Here is a 12,761-nt window from a genome sequence, read left to right on the forward strand (position 1 = left end):
GGGGAGCTGGAGAGGAAGAAGCAGACTCCCTACTGAGCAGACAGCCTAATGCGGGTTGATCCCAGGACACTAGGATCATGATCTGGACTGAAGGCAGACGCTTAACAACCAAGACACCCTTTTTTATCTTTTTTTTTTTTTTAAGATTTATTTACTTTAGACAGAAAGTGAATGAGCAGGGAGAAGGGCAGGAGGAGAGAGACTCCTGAAGCAGACTCTCCACTGAACACAGAGCCCAACAGGGGACCAGATTCCAGGACCTTGAGATCATGACCTGAGCCAAAATCAAGACTCAGCCACTCAATCCGACTGTGGCTCAATACTATTTTAAAAAACCAATCACTGGGGGTCCATGGGTGGCTCAGTTGGTTAAGCAACTGACTCTAGATTTTGGTTCAGGTTATGAACCCAGGGTTGTGAGACAGAGCACCACATCCGGCTCTGCACTAAAGGTGGAGCCTGCCTAAGATTCTCTCTCCCTCTCCCTCTGCCCTTCTTTCCCACTCCCCACTCGCACTTGCTCACTCCCTCTTAAAATAAATAAATAATAATTGATATTCACCATATTAAACAATTAAAAAAAAATAGGGACACTTGGGTGACAGAGAACACCTAAAAGGAGTGATAGGCTGTGTTCATGGATTAAATTATCGAATATTGTTACAATGTCAATTATTCTTTAAAAACTGATCTGTAGATTCAACACAATCCCAATCAAAATCTTTGCAGAATTTTTTGCTAATATCAACAAGCTGATTCAAAAATTCATGTTGAGGGATACCTGGGTGGTTCTGCCAGTTCAGTGTCTCCTTTTGGCTCAGGTCATGATCCCAGGATCCTGGGATAGAGTCCTACATTGGGCTCCTTGTTCAACACGGAGCCTGCGTCTCCCTCTGCCTGCCACTCCCCTGCTTGTGCTCACTCTCTCTCTCCGACAAATAAATAAATAAAATCTTAAAAAAAAAATTCATATGGAAAAGGCAAGGAACTAGAAACCAAAAACAAAACAAAAACTTTCCAAAATTACCAAAATAAAGTTTAAAAAAAGAAATAAAAAAATTGACTTTCAAAAAGCAGAAAATGAAGAAATGGCCAACCTTGAGTCATATAGTTTTGTCTATTTTTGACAGAAGCTAGATTTTTAACCTCCATTTAATATATACTTAGTATAAAACCGAACATTCGGCAATTCAGTTAATACATATTAACTAAGCAAATATAACAAACACCATCTTAGTTACTATAAAGATGACAGTGAACGTGAAAGATAAAGTTTCTATTCTCAAAGAGCTTACATGCTAGCAAATGGTAGCTAACTATACAGTAAACAGACAAAAAAAAAAAAGTAAAAAGGGTTCCCTAGTGTTCTTATAAAAAACTAAAGAGTGATATAGCATGTCAACATTGGGAGAGGAGTTACTTTAGATTTGTAGATGAATGAAGGCCTTGTGTTGGTGACATCTGCTCTGAGCGCTGCAATGACAACGATAAACCAACCAAGATTTGGGGGTTAAGAGCCTTCCAAGGAAAAAAGCCAACAAAAAAAATGCTTTAAAGCAGGAATAATTTTGGTGTGTTTGTGGAAAAAAAATAACAAATATCTAGAATATAATGAGCCAGAGAGACAAAGTAAGAGGAAATAAGATCAGAGAGGCAAATAGTTTGCCAAGACATTTTATGTAAGTCAAAGGAAAACCACTAAAGGTATTTGGATAAGGTAGTAACATGATCTAATTTACATCTATATTTTTAAAAAAACTACTCTAGCTGTTCTATCAAGAAAAGGTTTCTTTAGGAGAAAGAATGGAAATATCTTCCAAGAAAACAAGCAGGGAGACCAATTAAAAAGTTGCTTGAAGTAATCTAAACAAGAGATAGTACCAGTGCCTTGGGACTGGTGAGGTAGTAGTAGTAGAATGAAAATGGATGAATCTAAGATACATTTCAAGGTAGAATTTACAAAACTTTTGACAACCAAGATTTTATGGGGCCTAAGGTAAAGGAAGCAATTACGTATGACTCTTAGATTTTTGGGTTGAGCAACGGAGTAGTCAGTGATGCTATTTTCTGAAACCGAGAAAACTTGAGGAGACAGAAGGTTGAGGGAGAAAAATAAAAAGTTCTGTTTGGGATATGTTGACTTTGAAGTACCTATTAACCATCCAAGTGGAAGCAGTCAGATAAACAAGTCTAGAGTTCAAGCAAGAATTCAGAGAGATTCATTTTGGGGAGTCACTGGTTATAGTGTTTAAAGCCAAAGGGCCAGAAAAGTTTATCTAGGGAGAGAATACAGGTAAAGAAGGGAAAGGAGCCCACTATCAAGGCCTGGGGTTCATTCACATTTGGGGAGAGATAAAGGAGGAAGAGCTACCAAAGAATAAGAACCCTAAAAGACCAGTCAGTGAGAAGGAAATTCCAGAGTATATGGCAATTGAGATCCGCAAAGTATTTAAAAATACATTAAGAAAACAGGGGCAGCTCTATCGAATGCTACAATGAAGTCAAATAAAATAAGGATAACAAAGTGACACATGATATATTACTCTCTAAGCAATCTGTTGAAAAGCCTTGCTTTTTCTCAGTTAAAAGTAAATTAAAAGAACGGCCAACCCCAGCCCCATCTAGCCATCCTGTCCTTCATAAAAAGGGAAAAAAACTGGGGCGCCTGGGTGGCTCAGTGGGTTAAGCCTCTGCCTTCGGCTCAGGTCATGATCTCAGGGTCCTGGGATCGAGGCCCACATCGGGCTCTCTGCTCAGCGGGGAGCCTGCTTTCTCCTCTCTCTCTCTATGCCTGCCTCTCTGCATACTTGTGATCTCTCTCTCTCTGTTTCAAATAAATAAATAAAATCTTTAAAAAAAAAAAAAGGGAAAAAAACTAAGAAGCATTTGTGCAGTTCACAGCCCAGGGGCACAGGCTTCCTAAAAGACAGGCCTAACCATCAGCCTACAGAATGCTTCCCCAGGAGACACTTGGGTGGCTCAGTCAGTTAAGCATCTGACTCTTGATTTCAGCTCAGGTCATGATCTCATGATTTCAGGATATTGAGACTAAGGCCCATGTCAACTCCACACTCAGCCAGGAATTTGTTTGGGATTCTATGCCTCTTCCTCTCCCCTGACTCATGCTCTCTCTCTCTCTAAAATATGCTTCTCCAACATCTTACTAAAGGCCTATTTACTGGAGTTCATTTTACCCAAGGACATCATGTCATCTTTTTCAACAAGAAATTATAAGGTATACTAAAAGGTAAAAAACACAGATTGAAGAGACAGAGCAAGCATCAGAACCAGACTTGGATATGGCAGGAATGTTGGAATCATGAAACTGTAAATTTAAAAGAACTTAAACAAGTTTGATTAATTTGCTAAGGCCTCTAATGGAAAAAGTACATGCAAGGATACATAATATAAACAAAGAGATGGAAATTCTAAGAATCAAACAAGGAATTAGCTAGAGATCAATAACACTGTAACAAAAATGAGAATGCCTTTGATGGACTCATTGGGAAACTGGACACGGCTAAGAAGGGAATCTCTGAGCTTGAGGGCATGTCAACAGAAACTTCCAAAACTAAAAAGCAAAGAGAAAAACACGAAAACAAACAAACAAAAAGCCAGAATAGAATATCCAAGAAGTGTGGGACAACTACAAAATGTGTTTACATTTAATGGGAATACCAGAAGCTGAAGAAATACATGAAGCAGACACAACGGAGAATTTCTTTAATGTCAGACATCAAACCACAGATCCAGAAAGGTCAGAGAACATGAACAAGACAAATGCCAAAAGTAAATTAAATAGTATATATCACTGGATAAATGAACCACTGTATTAAAATTGTATTACATAAATTTGTTGTAAGTACACAACAAATTTATGTAATACAATTTTAATACAGTGGTTCATTTAAAACAAAAGCCACATGAATGCAGGGTTTGAATGTTTTCACTCAGTGCTGTATCCTAGAACACTGTGTGGCACATAGCAAGCAGGCCCTTAGCAAATATTTCTTCAATAAATAGCATCAAAAATAATAAAATTATACTTGACCCTTAAAAAACATGGGTTTGAATTGTGCAGGTCACTTATATATGTAGAATTTTTTTTTCAATAAATACAATACTATAAAAACATTTTTTATGATTCAATAACGTTCTTTAGCTTATTTTATTGTAAGAATAGAGTATATAATACACATACAAAATATGTGTTAATCAGCTGTATTATAGGTAAGGCTTCCAGTCAACAGTAGGCTATTAGTAGCTGAGTTTTGGGGGGAGTCAAATGTTATACGTAGATTTCCAACTGTATGAAGGGTCAGCACACCTAATCCCCATATTGTTCAAGCACCAACTATATTTTTAAATGTCTAGAAAGGAGGTTCATGAGATACTTTATTATGAAAGGAGTCTTCAAGTTAGGAAATATTAGTACAGAACACTGCTGTCCAATAGAAATATGATGTGAGTTACATATTTAATTTTATATCTGCTACTAGACATATTTTAAAAGTAAAAAAGGAACTTAAAATTAAAATATTATTAAAATATTATTTCAATCTGTAATCAATATAAAAACATCTTGATGAAGTATTTTATGTTTTGTATGTGTGCTAAGTCACAAAATCCAATGTTTTTTTACACTTAACTAACTCAATTTCAACTAGCCACATTTCAAGTGTCTGATAGTCATATGTGGTTAAGGACTATTGTACTGGGCAGTACAAAGTATATAGTCCCCCCAATAAACGGGAATCAACCATTAACTAAAATAACAGTCCCTAAAGCTCTTAGCTAAACATACTGTTTTGTATTTTTAGGCACCTGTAATATTTCAAAATGTTCAAAAATATGGAAAAAACAAATACTTAAAAAGCTTTCAAAGAAGCAGCTTGATCTTCTTATGAATATTTAGTTTCTAATTATTCTGATTTCCAATTATTCAGTTTCTAATCACGCACATAATTGTGTGGTGCAAAAGTATTTGGATCTTAGCTAAATCTAAGAAATTCTTTCTCGCTACTAAAATACTGTACTCTATTTATTCCAGGCACCATTTATTTCATATATACCTAAGATACTCAGCAAAACAGGTCCCTCTTCTAAGAGTTTAGCATATAGGACTTCAAAAAACCTGTAATGGATAAAACTGAGGAAAAAAAACTCTTTTTGGCCACAAATACAGAGCTGAAATATTAAACTAACAGGATCTGCAAGGTAAGAAACCAACCATATCGGTACCCTTTCAAAGAAAGGAATTAGATTATCCTAATTATCTGTCAAGAAGCAAATGTTCTTGATAATCCAAAAATCAACTATATTTCCTGAGCATGAATTTCACTTCTATGTTTTACAACAAAGTTTTCAACTTACATTCCAGTTTTAATTAATGAAAAAATTCTTTAGCACATACTCAGCCCAGAAATTTTGAGAGTGGCAAAAAACAAAACCAAAAACTAATCTGTTATAAATCTTTTACAGATAATCCACCAAGTAAATAACCCTGCAGTGAACAGTCCAGATCTTAGAAGTCTCACAAAAAAATACCAACCAGAGAGAAAACTGCAGCCAGGCCAGCTGGTTTATGCCTTTAAATAATAAACATTTTAAAACTACAAAGAATCAAAACTTTTTGTCTTTCTTTTTATCCATATTAAACTTCATTATTACATAAATCAAACTGGTTCAGTAAAAAGTCTTTATCATAAATTCTAATTTTTGGTCTACAATTTAATCCCAACACATACATTCATTGTGAATTAAGAAATCAGTTGTTACGTTACAACAAAGAAAGAGCTTTGCCCTGATGCATATGTTTCCATTAGTAACATGATCTTTTTTTATGAATCATACATATTTATGAATTTAGCATTAAGTGTAAATGGGCCTGCAGACATCGTGAGATACAGAAATATTATGTCATCCCTCAAAAATTGCATGTACATAGTGAGATAATTATGATGTCAATTACCACTGAGTTGATCCCGACACCTAAATCAGGTCTTTACAATATGTAAGTCATATGTGCCAAATAATTTTTGGCATACATTCTAAAAAAAAAAAAAAATCAAAAGTTTGCTAAGCTAGTCTATCTTCAGAATTGAAACTGATAATCTAATAATTTAGATAAGAACCACCCTTCCTCCCGAAAATTAACATTAAAAATTAAAGGCCAAATCTGATTTGTCCACCCCCTAAAGTACTACTCCAGATTTTAACTATGATTTATATTCTAGCATGGGTTGGTATACTCCATACAGTCCATGGAAAATAGCCTATTCAAATCCACCATGAATATTAAATTTACTCTTTCAACTGGAATCTGGATAATCCCAATTCTCTTAAATGTAATAACACAGACTAGGAACTGCATTATCATGAAGGCAGATACAACCTTAAGTTTTAGGTAATAAAAATGGCCAACAGAATTTTGAGAAAGGGGACAAGCCTGACGTAGGGACAAAAATTATTTCCACAGTTACAACTTAAATGTGTTTCAGACATCTGATCCATTAGAATAACAGTCAGAGGAAGAATAAGAAAAAAAGAAATTCCCCTAGCAAAATATGAGAGGCATTTCAAACATTACTAAAATATAAGACTCAAATTGTTAATTTGTAACTCAAAGGAAAAATCTAATTAAAATAGAAGTAATGAGAGAAGAGTTTACACTGGTATAGTATTACTCTTCAAATATATAGGAATTAATGGAAGATATAAATACAAATGTGTATGTTTTCATTTTCAAAGTGTCATGTTTTCAAGATTTCTTTGTTGAATATGGGCTTTCTCAATTTACAGCAGAAAACACTGCAGTAATTGGCATGACCAGGGTACAGTTGGCTCAGTACTTTGTACTCAGTAATGTTTACAGCAAGAACTTCTTCCACTTTGAAAACTATCCCTAAAAAGGAATTCTCTTTGAAGACTAAAGGAATTTAATTAAAGATAAAGCCACTTGGGTGGCCACATAATACATCAAACAGATCATACTTCAAGCAGAATTATTACTATTCAGTTATAAGTGCATGACTCATAGGAATATAAATGTACAGTTGTTTTTGTGTGTGTGTACATCTGCTTGGATCCAGAAATGTACATGTGAAGTATACTATATTTGCTCCAATTTAATTTCATGTTGTTAAACACTGATTAATGATCTACACAAAAATTTTTTTAAAAAATTACTTCGAAAAACATGCTTGAGAATTCTTGGTCTTATAGGACCGAAACCAGATAATAAATACAAAGCTCATTACAAATACTAACAAAACCTCAATATTATAAATGAATGCATTTTCTCTCTGTTCTGCAATACTTAGAGAACTGTCACATCCATACAGAAATAAAATGTGCCTCCAAAACCTAAACATATTACCAAGTATTAAAGACTTTCATTATTGTCTTCAGATTTTCATTATAGACTGTCCACAGGCAAGTACAATATTACCATTTTTATTAACATTTGCTGGTTATTTATCCTACATACAATATGGAGCCCAATTCACTGAAATCTCTCTTAAGACAAAATTTAAAAGGAAAAACAAATAGAAATCTTGTGGAAATGATACACCTTCCTCGCCTTTTGAAATTGAATATAGAGAAAGTAATGTTAAGATGGTACTGGCGATTCAGTCCTCCTTATGTACAGTGTTCCCTTTTAGTCCCACAATGCAGTCAGGACTTTTAGGATAGAGGTATAAGATGATATGCTTTAAAGTCAATAAATGGGTTGCAAATTCCCTATGACCTGTCACTCTCTTGCAACAAGCCCCACTCCTTGAAGTTTATAACCTGTGAAACCCAACTGGTAAACAATCCTTCACACAATTCTAAACCCGAAAAAAAAAGCTTTCTGCCTCCTTTACAATCTAAAACTGTACAGACTAATACAAAAGGACATGAAAGGAAAATCACTGAATAAATGAAAATAAAAATTACAGATGACATACATACAAAGTTTACATGGTTAAGTTAAAGGCAGTAAAAGATATTATAGGCAGTAATAGGTGGACTGTCAGGAACAATGTAAATAATAAAACAAAGGAACTTTAGACAGGTTTTTAAAAAATTACAAAGAAAAGGCTACACGTGAAACTAGAATGATCAGAGTGAAATCTGTAAGTGAAATTCCATACAAGATAGATAAATGAAGAAAAGAAATGAAATAGTTTATCATGACAAATGGCATAAAAAACTGGATAAAACTCTTGGATAATGCAGCAGGTGAACATGAGAATTCACCGGACCTTTTAGTAGACAACTGTGAGATCCGTGAAGCGCCTATCTGAACTGAAGGCAGAAGTACTCAAAGTAATGAATCAACAATAAAGGTATATTGCCAACAACGTACTGGTAAACCGAGTAAGACAAAAAAGCAAGACAGCACTTCCTGATCTTCCAGAGGTCAAAAGGGTAAATATTAATAAGCCAACTGGCAAGTATTCATTGAGCACCCACTTTGTGATTTGCAACATGTCATATACGAAATATATTCTTCTCCTTGAAGCAGCTTACAGTAAATTACGAAAATAGATATATCACAGACATAAGTGGAAAAATTTTAATGCAAATTAAAGCAAGGTTTTCTCTTTCAATACTAACACTAGACGATGAACAAGGACATAATGTGAGCCTGGCTCATATACGAGTATGAATTCATACAACATTCTGAAAGGTCATTTGATGATGTTCAAGAGCCTTAAACACACACACAATCCCAGACTCTGACCTAGTAATTTCTTTTAGATTTTGACCTAGTAATTTCTTTTACAAATCTAAGGGGAAAAAAAATCTCTAAGATTTATGTAAAAGGCAATTCTCTGTCATGAAGTTTATATATTAGCAAAACATCAAATAAATCCCAAACATCTACCAATAGGAAAAATTTAGAATATATTTACATGATACAAGTTTAAGCAGCCAAATATAATTTTTCAAAGATTAATGACATGGGAACGTTTATGAGGTAGAATTAAATGAAAATATAACACATGAACCCCGTTATAGGAAAAATTCACAAATACACATAAATATTTAGAAATGCAAACTGTATTGTTACTTGCACTCATCTTTATTTTCCAAATTATTTTTAGAAGATTATTCAAGAAAATAAGCAATTGTTATTTGAAAGTCATATATTATATACACGCAAAAGATAAATAAAAAATAAATGTGATAGAATTGGGCCGGATTAAGAAAAATTTCATCTAAAAACAGTCTAGAAGCACTGGGGAAGAGAAGTAATGATAATCTATCTACAAATAAATGATGGCAACCTTGACACTGATCTGAATAGGTGAAAACTGAGAATCAAAGATAATAGTCACTACAATAGATTTTGAAGATATTCAAATATATCCTATTTCATGATTCACTCAGTTTATACTCTTCCAAGATGCTGGATTATTTTTTAAAAATTACTGACTTTTACTATAAACCCTGTCACTTAGCAATTTCTGTATTTTTGCAGTGTTGGTAAAAATTGTAAACTACTTTTACTAACACAAGGTATTTAATTCTCATAACAATCTCTTAAAGCAGGGACAGTATTATGAAACTATTTACAAGACGAAACAAACATCGAGAAAAGAGGGGTTGTGACTTGCCCAAGGAAACGGCCAGTTGAGAATTGGAAACAGTAGAAACCACTCAAAGCTAAACCTCTTTTTCAAGCACTCCACATTCCAGAACACCAGGTTTTTCTCCAAGAGTGAATTATTTTTAAAGCCACTTTCTCCTAGTCAAAAACACTGTCAGTTTTGTCTGCAGTATTGGTAAACATATCACAATGGTTTAGTTGGTAACAAAACTGCCCCATCCTGTATTTTAAAAACATTCCTACAGAATCAAACTAAGCGCGAAGTTAAGCCAGCTGAGTAAGACGAAAGAAGTTAGTTTTAAATCTCACCAGCTGACTAGAGTTTGGGGAATCAAAAAAGAATGTGCTTCCCTCAGTTAAAAAAAAAAAAAAAAAAAAATCAATCTCCAACACCCCCAGCCCCCAGCCCCGCGGCTCACAGATGATCGGAGGTAAAGGGTGGAGTGGATCTGCGCAGCAGAGCCGGCAGGGAACCAACCAAAAACTAATCCTCTCAAAGTGAAAGACAAGAAGGTCCATCCCAGTGTCTCCCTTCCTGGATGCAAAGCTAACCTCTTCCTTTCTTTAATGACCAGAATACAGCCTTCTTTTTCTTGCTACTAATCAGCACACATCCTCAAATTTTCCTGCAGCGTCCGTCCCTTCAGAATGCCAAGAAGACACAAACTTGGAAACACCATTCCTTATTCTCTAGACTCCTCTCCACCCCATCTAATTCTGAAAACCAAAACAACGTTGCCTGAAATAAAGCATAAAATAAAGAAAACAAGGGTCGCATCCAACACAGACGCCTCCGCTTCAGAGCTTCCCCAAAACAGCAGACACCACAACCGCACCCGAGGAGGTGCGGCCGCTAAAACAAGGGGCGGGCCCAGCAGACCACGTGTTCTGCCGTCTGCGCACGCGCCAGCCAAAACAAAAGGGAGGCCTGCCAAGCCCCTCCCCTGACTCCACGTGACCACTCCTAGGTCCGCCCCCACCCCTCCCTCCACTCCTCTTCTCCCCTCCCCTCAGCTTCTGCCAAGGCTGTTAGGTTTAGCCGTTTAAATTTGGCTGCCGTCCGACCCCTGCCCTACAGCGCGATCCGGTGCCGGGACCCAGAGTCCAACAGCCCACAGGATTCGGGAGGCGAAGGGGCTGCCGTTCGGCTGCCTGGCCCGAAAGTCCACCCGGCGGTCTTTTCCGCTCTCCCCTCCCCGCCCGCCGCCGTCCCCGGCAGAGGAGACCCACCCCCCTCAGCCCGCCGCTGAGACGCCGGCCACTCGCCTGCTGGGGCGCCCTGGCTCCCCTCCGCCGCCGCACCTTCGGTCCGGCCGTGGTGGGGGCTGCTGAGGTGATCTCTAGCTGCCCGCCCGCCTCCCCCCACCCGGGGCGCCGCTGACTCGTCTCCAGAGCGCGCCCCGCTCCCGCCCCGGCCGCCGCCGCGGTTTAACAGTCCGCCCGCTGCCCGCAGCTCCGGGCGGCTCGGGGACGGAACCCTGCCGTGGTGGAGGGGCAGTGGGCGGGGCGCAACGCCAGCCAATGGCAGCGGGGGAGGGGAAGCGCCATGCAAATGAGTGCGGGTGGCGGGGAAACCCCGGCAGGGGGCGGGGCCTGCAGCAGCGGCTGAGAGCGTTCTGGAAGTGGCTGGAGCACGACGCCCGAACCCTGGTGCAGAGGCGCGGCGGCTCCCTGGGGGTGGGTTCTAGTCGTTCTCGCTTCCTCCTTACATCTTCCCTTGCGAGCGGGAGGCGCACGCACGGGCGCGCGTACACACACGCACACACACGCACACACACCACCCTCCCCAAAATTACGGGCGCGCGTACACACACACCACCCCACCCCCACCCCCGCCCCCCAAAATACGGGCGGGCGCCTTCCCGCCCTTGCTTTGCTATTTTTGTACTACTGTGACAAGAAAAGCAAGGAGAGGGGAAAGTCGGGCTGCATTACGCCCTACCGCCGGCTCTGGAGCTGAGCGGGCTCCTGGTGTCCAGTCCCTCCCTGCGGCTCGAGGGGCAAGTTTTAACAAAGCTTTGTCACAGTTGCCAAATCTGTATGTCTCTGTGGGTTTGCTTGTATGTGTGCTCCGCGCTCAAATCCAGAGCCATAATTCTGTACGACCCCCGAGAGGCTCTAAAGTAGGGTGACAAATCTGCTACGGGTCCGGCTGGGTCGTTTTATGGTAAAAATCAGGAGCCGCCTGCTCAAGCATTTTTAAATCTGTGGAAAGCTGGTTTGAGTGGCGTTGGAGTTAACTCTGTTCTGCAGTAGCGCAGTCAAATAAATAAACGGGGTTTTGTGCGGAGATAGTTGGCCAGGGACACATAAAAACATTTCTGAGAGTCTTGCACCTGGCTCCACTCACCACTAAACTACACCCGGGCATTTCCCCAGCCACGCTCTCTCTCTTTCTCTCTCTCTCTCTCTTTTTTAAATAAACTGAGCGCTAAATATAGCTCTTTAGATGATGTACTAAGGCTTTCTTAAGCACCTAATTTACACATGAAATGATTTAGGGAATAAAGCGCGCTCGAATTTTAGATCCAAAAAGACGATTGCCATTATTTCAACCTTATTAATTGAAGGAGATCGGATGGTCGGGGTAGGCAGGCGGGGGAATCCTAGGAATTGGAGTTAAAACAAACCATAAGGCGTGACACGGATTACTGAAATTAGAAAATAACCGCCTGTTCCTGGTTTTTCTAGTGCATTGGGACATTACTGCAATAACTTTATGACAGGTTACATTTATAGCAGAGAATACTTTCTGAAGATTGCTCAGAACAATAATTGCACTTTCATATGGAGTAAGGGAAGAGTTTCAGGAAATTGATTTACCTTCCTTGGAATAAAATTTGTAAGCAAATGATGTGTTGTGTAAATAGTTAAATCAGCAAATATTTACTGGATATTCACTATATTCAAGGTTGTCCCTGCCCCTGGGGACAGAAATGCAAAAATGAGTAAGATATTTAAAAAAAAAAAAATTTTTTTTTAAGATTAACAGTCTGAGAAGTCAAATCAAGATTGAGATAGTTCTAAGGAAGGCTTTTTTATTTCAGCTGGGTGTTTTTAAAGACTTTGGACAGAGAAGAAAGAAGGCATCAATCAGGAGATAGTATTTTTTGAATTTGAGTAGAGGTTGTGTTAATGATATTACTGGGCTGGAAAAGTA

General features: G+C 38.4%; 1 protein-coding gene across 5 annotated transcripts in view; it reads right to left on the bottom strand.

The window, feature by feature from the left end:
• KANSL1L (KAT8 regulatory NSL complex subunit 1 like) overlaps positions 1-11,046 on the bottom strand; it is a 139,895-nt gene extending 128,849 nt beyond the window's left edge. For 4 of the 5 annotated variants that reach the window (XM_047720944.1, XM_047720943.1, XM_047720945.1 and 1 more), the window contains exon 1: positions 10,868-11,046. The gene's annotated coding sequence lies outside the window, so the exon portion shown is untranslated. The remainder of the gene's footprint in view (positions 1-10,867) is intronic. The other variant, XM_047720941.1, reaches the window with a different exon arrangement.
• Between the last annotated feature and the right edge of the window lie 1,715 nt (positions 11,047-12,761).

Source organism: Lutra lutra, chromosome 3 (genome assembly GCF_902655055.1).
Source record: "Lutra lutra chromosome 3, mLutLut1.2, whole genome shotgun sequence".
Lineage (NCBI taxonomy): Eukaryota > Metazoa > Chordata > Mammalia > Carnivora > Mustelidae > Lutra > Lutra lutra.